Source organism: Schistocerca gregaria, unplaced genomic scaffold (genome assembly GCF_023897955.1).
Source record: "Schistocerca gregaria isolate iqSchGreg1 unplaced genomic scaffold, iqSchGreg1.2 ptg000927l, whole genome shotgun sequence".
NCBI classification, from domain to species: Eukaryota; Metazoa; Arthropoda; class Insecta; order Orthoptera; family Acrididae; genus Schistocerca; species Schistocerca gregaria.
In genome coordinates, this window is record NW_026062284.1 from 150,001 (window position 1) to 155,000 (window position 5,000).

Here is a 5,000-nt window from a genome sequence, read left to right on the forward strand (position 1 = left end):
TATGCTTAAATTCAGCGGGTAGTCTCGCCTGCTCTGAGGTCGTTGTACGAGGTGTCGCACGCCACACCGCCAGCCGGCTGTGCACGCTACCGAGAAAGTACCGGTATGCGAACCGCCAGGCGACGGGCGCGCATCGCACGTTTAAGGAGACGCGGCCGGCCACACAGGCGACCACGACACTCCCACGTCTCCGAAGCGGGACAAACGCCGCGCGCTTCAGTATACGTAGCCGACCCTCAGCCAGACGTGGCCCGGGAACGGAATCCATGGACCGCAATGTGCGTTCGAAACGTCGATGTTCATGTGTCCTGCAGTTCACATGTCGACGCGCAATTTGCTGCGTTCTTCATCGACCCACGAGCCGAGTGATCCACCGTCCTGGGTGATCTTTTCCTTTTCAGTCTCCCACTGTCTCTTTCAAGACAGTAGCATTTGCGGGACTGAGGCGTCTGACGGCCCCTGTTCCACTATTTTTTTTTGTGTCCAACGGCCTCACAGCCGATGGGCGTCGTACGGCTCCACACCGGAGCGGACAGGCACTCGGGCGAACGTCATTCAAAACCGGCGCCAGGCGCCAGGTACCGCAGGCCAGCCGCTCCAGAGCTTCAGCGCTCGTACCACACAACAACAACACTTCCGCTAGTTTTGAGAGGCACGCGTGGTTCCGCACGCGGCGCACGGCCACTGCCGTACAGGTAGCGTGTTGCGCGACACGACACGACACGCACATCGAAAGACATGCAGTCTAGTCGGTAATGATCCTTCCGCAGGTTCACCTACGGAAACCTTGTTACGACTTTTACTTCCTCTAAATGATCAAGTTTGGTCATCTTTCCGGTAGCATCGGCAACGACAGAGTCGATGCCGCGTACCAGTCCGAAGACCTCACTAAATCATTCAATCGGTAGTAGCGACGGGCGGTGTGTACAAAGGGCAGGGACGTAATCAACGCGAGCTTATGACTCGCGCTTACTGGGAATTCCTCGTTCATGGGGAACAATTGCAAGCCCCAATCCCTAGCACGAAGGAGGTTCAGCGGGTTACCCCGACCTTTCGGCCTAGGAAGACACGCTGATTCCTTCAGTGTAGCGCGCGTGCGGCCCAGAACATCTAAGGGCATCACAGACCTGTTATTGCTCAATCTCGTGCGGCTAGAAGCCGCCTGTCCCTCTAAGAAGAAAAGTAATCGCTGACAGCACGAAGGATGTCACGCGACTAGTTAGCAGGCTAGAGTCTCGTTCGTTATCGGAATTAACCAGACAAATCGCTCCACCAACTAAGAACGGCCATGCACCACCACCCACCGAATCAAGAAAGAGCTATCAATCTGTCAATCCTTCCGGTGTCCGGGCCTGGTGAGGTTTCCCGTGTTGAGTCAAATTAAGCCGCAGGCTCCACTCCTGGTGGTGCCCTTCCGTCAATTCCTTTAAGTTTCAGCTTTGCAACCATACTTCCCCCGGAACCCAAAAGCTTTGGTTTCCCGGAGGCTGCCCGCCGAGTCATCGGAGGAACTGCGGCGGATCGCTGGCTGGCATCGTTTATGGTTAGAACTAGGGCGGTATCTGATCGCCTTCGAACCTCTAACTTTCGTTCTTGATTAATGAAAACATACTTGGCAAATGCTTTCGCTTCTGTTCGTCTTGCGACGATCCAAGAATTTCACCTCTAACGTCGCAATACGAATGCCCCCGCCTGTCCCTATTAATCATTACCTCGGGTTCCGAAAACCAACAAAATAGAACCGAGGTCCTATTCCATTATTCCATGCACACAGTATTCAGGCGGGCTTGCCTGCTTTAAGCACTCTAATTTGTTCAAAGTAAACGTGCCGGCCCACCGAGACACTCAACAAAGAGCACCCTGGTAGGATTTAAACGGGGTCCGCCTCGGGACGCGAAAGCACCCCTTCGGCTCGCCCCACCGGCAGGACGTCCCACGATACATGCCAGTTAAACACCGACGGGCGGTGAACCAACAGCGTGGGACACAAATCCAACTACGAGCTTTTTAACCGCAACAACTTTAATATACGCTATTGGAGCTGGAATTACCGCGGCTGCTGGCACCAGACTTGCCCTCCAATAGATACTCGTTAAAGGATTTAAAGTGTACTCATTCCGATTACGGGGCCTCGGATGAGTCCCGTATCGTTATTTTTCGTCACTACCTCCCCGTGCCGGGAGTGGGTAATTTGCGCGCCTGCTGCCTTCCTTGGATGTGGTAGCCGTTTCTCAGGCTCCCTCTCCGGAATCGAACCCTGATTCCCCGTTACCCGTTACAACCATGGTAGGCGCAGAACCTACCATCGACAGTTGATAAGGCAGACATTTGAAAGATGCGTCGCCGGTACGAGGACCGTGCGATCAGCCCAAAGTTATTCAGAGTCACCAAGGCAAACGGACCAGACAAGCCAATCCGATTGGTTTTGATCTAATAAAAGCGTCCCTTCCATCTCTGGTCGGGACTCTGTTTGCATGTATTAGCTCTAGAATTACCACAGTTATCCAAGTAACGTGGGTACGATCTAAGGAACCATAACTGATTTAATGAGCCATTCGCGGTTTCACCTTAATGCGGCTTGTACTGAGACATGCATGGCTTAATCTTTGAGACAAGCATATGACTACTGGCAGGATCAACCAGGGAGCTGCGTCAACTAGAGCTGAGCAGCCGGCCGCCCGGGAGTGTGTCCCGGGGGCCCGCGCGAACACGCAAGCGTCCGCTCAATTATTCTGCAAACAGGAGGAGGCCGAGCTCCCCTGCACGATACACCTCGAAACCCTCTCAGGTCCCGGCGGCGCGCAGCGCCGTCCTAGGTACTTGGTCGGTTTCGAGAGAGGCGCAATCGCCCGGAGTTAGGCGAGTAGACGGTTTTAGTGCGAACACCCTTGCTCCCAACTGAGCTTGCCGCTGCCGACAGAGGCCCGGGAGCGTGCTGTCGTGGCATTGCCGGCGGGAGACAACACGCGCCACCTATGGTGACCGGCAGCTCCAACGCCAGCGCCACACAAGGGCAAAACCCCACTTGGGTGCAGAAGCGAACTCTCCCAGCACAGCGCACGCGCCAACACGTCCGCACAACTGCGATACAAACCACCTGCGAGAACCGCTGGGGCGACCGAGCAGCAGACGGCGTCGCGGCGCCGAGTGCCAGGCGGCGGCGCATCCTCAACGCACACAGTCCTCAATCAGACCAGCACACTGCAGATGTCCACCGCGCTTCGCACCGGGCTCGGCTGAACCAACTTTGGCCGCCAGGCGCCGCGTGCAGGGTGCGCCGCAGCGTAGCTGCGCCGCCTGCCGAGCCCGTCGGCTGGCGCTCCTGCCACTCGGCGCCCCCCACCAGCCGCCTGTTGCGCGTGCGCCCACGCAGCGCGCGGCCAACACGCCGGGCGGCCCCCCTTCACCGGCCGGGAACAGTCCCACCAAGCCACCGCCGCGTATCGCTTCATACCCACATGGGCCTAGTCACGTGTGTGGATGTGGCGGGTACCGCTGAAACAACCGGTTAATAGCTGTACCGATCGTCGCCATCACAGATTCACCTCCAGCGTGAACAACCGCTCAACAACGGATTTCCAGTTCATTTGCGTATCTTGGGCAGTAAACGTAGATGTCCACCTACATTTGCGAATTCAACAATTCTTGCATGCCAGGATGTCATGTGTCACGACACGCTACATCAGACCACATACACACTGCGACATGTGCAGAAGAGAACACGTGGAAGGTGGCCCGCGCACGTATGCGATGTCCCTTCCGCGATCCACTGTCAACCGGCATCTGCGGCATGTCCCAGATATGGAACGCGGTCCACCAGGGTAGCACTTTGTGTGAGGCAATACGACAAAGTCGGAATACACGCGTCACTACATCACACGGCTCACGCTGACCTGACCTGACTCACCGCACCACCACCCCCAGCGACCCAGGGTGACATACAATGCGTTCGTACGTTCCTCCCACACGCCTCTACGGCGTACCACAGTGCAACCTAGCTGTTATTGGGAGACGAGACAAGTAGCATCGAGCACAACATATGGAAATTGAGATTCGACACCGTTGGGCACAGCCAGCGTACGGTCACACGTATCACACTACTTCACTCTGTACGTAACTACCGATGATCGGTACAGCGTGTGGGTTACGCGTACGACATCAGCGGACAATGGACACAGACCATACCACGACGTACACTGAGGGCGTCGACATCTGAACGCAACTGAACAGCTGCGAGGCTCATTTAACACTCAAACGCCAGACCGACCAGCTTGAGAGGACGGAGACACAAAGAGAGGGGCAGAGGGGGGGGGGGGGCGATATAGTCCTATTGCAGTACAATTGACAGTGGATAGCGGGAATATGTGGAAAGTAAGCAACACTCGCAAGACATCTACATGAGGATAACAACGACACCAGAGATTCCGAGCAGTGAACTATGTTAGGCAAAGGGACAACGTGGGTTAGGTTAAGGGACAACGTGGGTTAGGTTAAGGGACAACGTGGGTTAGGCTAAGGGACAACGTGGGTTAGGTTAAGGGACAACGTGGGTTAGGTTAAGGGACAACGTGGGTTAGGTTAAGGGACAACGTGGGTTAGGTTAAGGGACAACGTGGGTTAGGTTAAGGGACAACGTGGGTTAGGTTAAGGGACAACGTGGGTTAGGTTAAGGGACAACGTGGGTTAGGTTAAGGGACAACGTGGGTTAGGTTAAGGGACAACGTGGGTTAGGTTAAGGGACAACGTGGGTTAGGTTAAGGGACAACGTGGGTTAGGTTAAGGGACAACGTGGGTTAGGTTAAGGGACAACGTGGGTTAGGTTAAGGGACAACGTGGGTTAGGTTAAGGGACAACGTGGGTTAGGTTAAGGGACAAATTGAGTTAGGTTAAGGGACAAATTGAGTTAGGTTAAGGGACAAATTGAGTTAGGTTAAGGGACAAATTGAGTTAGGTTAAGGGACAAATTGAGTTAGGTTAAGGGACAAATTGAGTTAGGTTAA

At 55.0% G+C, this 5,000-nt stretch overlaps 3 non-coding genes across 3 annotated transcripts in view; all 3 read right to left on the minus strand.

The window, feature by feature from the left end:
- Positions 1–42, minus strand: part of LOC126325592 (large subunit ribosomal RNA) — a 4,222-nt gene extending 4,180 nt beyond the window's left edge. Inside the window, exon 1 of the ribosomal RNA XR_007560197.1 lies at positions 1–42. This exon is cut by the window's left edge and continues 4,180 nt beyond it. This is a non-coding gene — a ribosomal RNA (large subunit ribosomal RNA).
- Positions 43–230: 188 nt separating this feature from the next.
- LOC126325575 (5.8S ribosomal RNA) lies at positions 231–385 on the minus strand. Its single transcript, XR_007560180.1, has one exon. It is a non-coding gene; the product is annotated as a 5.8S ribosomal RNA (ribosomal RNA).
- Positions 386–753: 368 nt separating this feature from the next.
- Positions 754–2,646, minus strand: LOC126325584 (small subunit ribosomal RNA). The gene has a single exon (XR_007560188.1). It is a non-coding gene; the product is annotated as a small subunit ribosomal RNA (ribosomal RNA).
- Between the last annotated feature and the right edge of the window lie 2,354 nt (positions 2,647–5,000).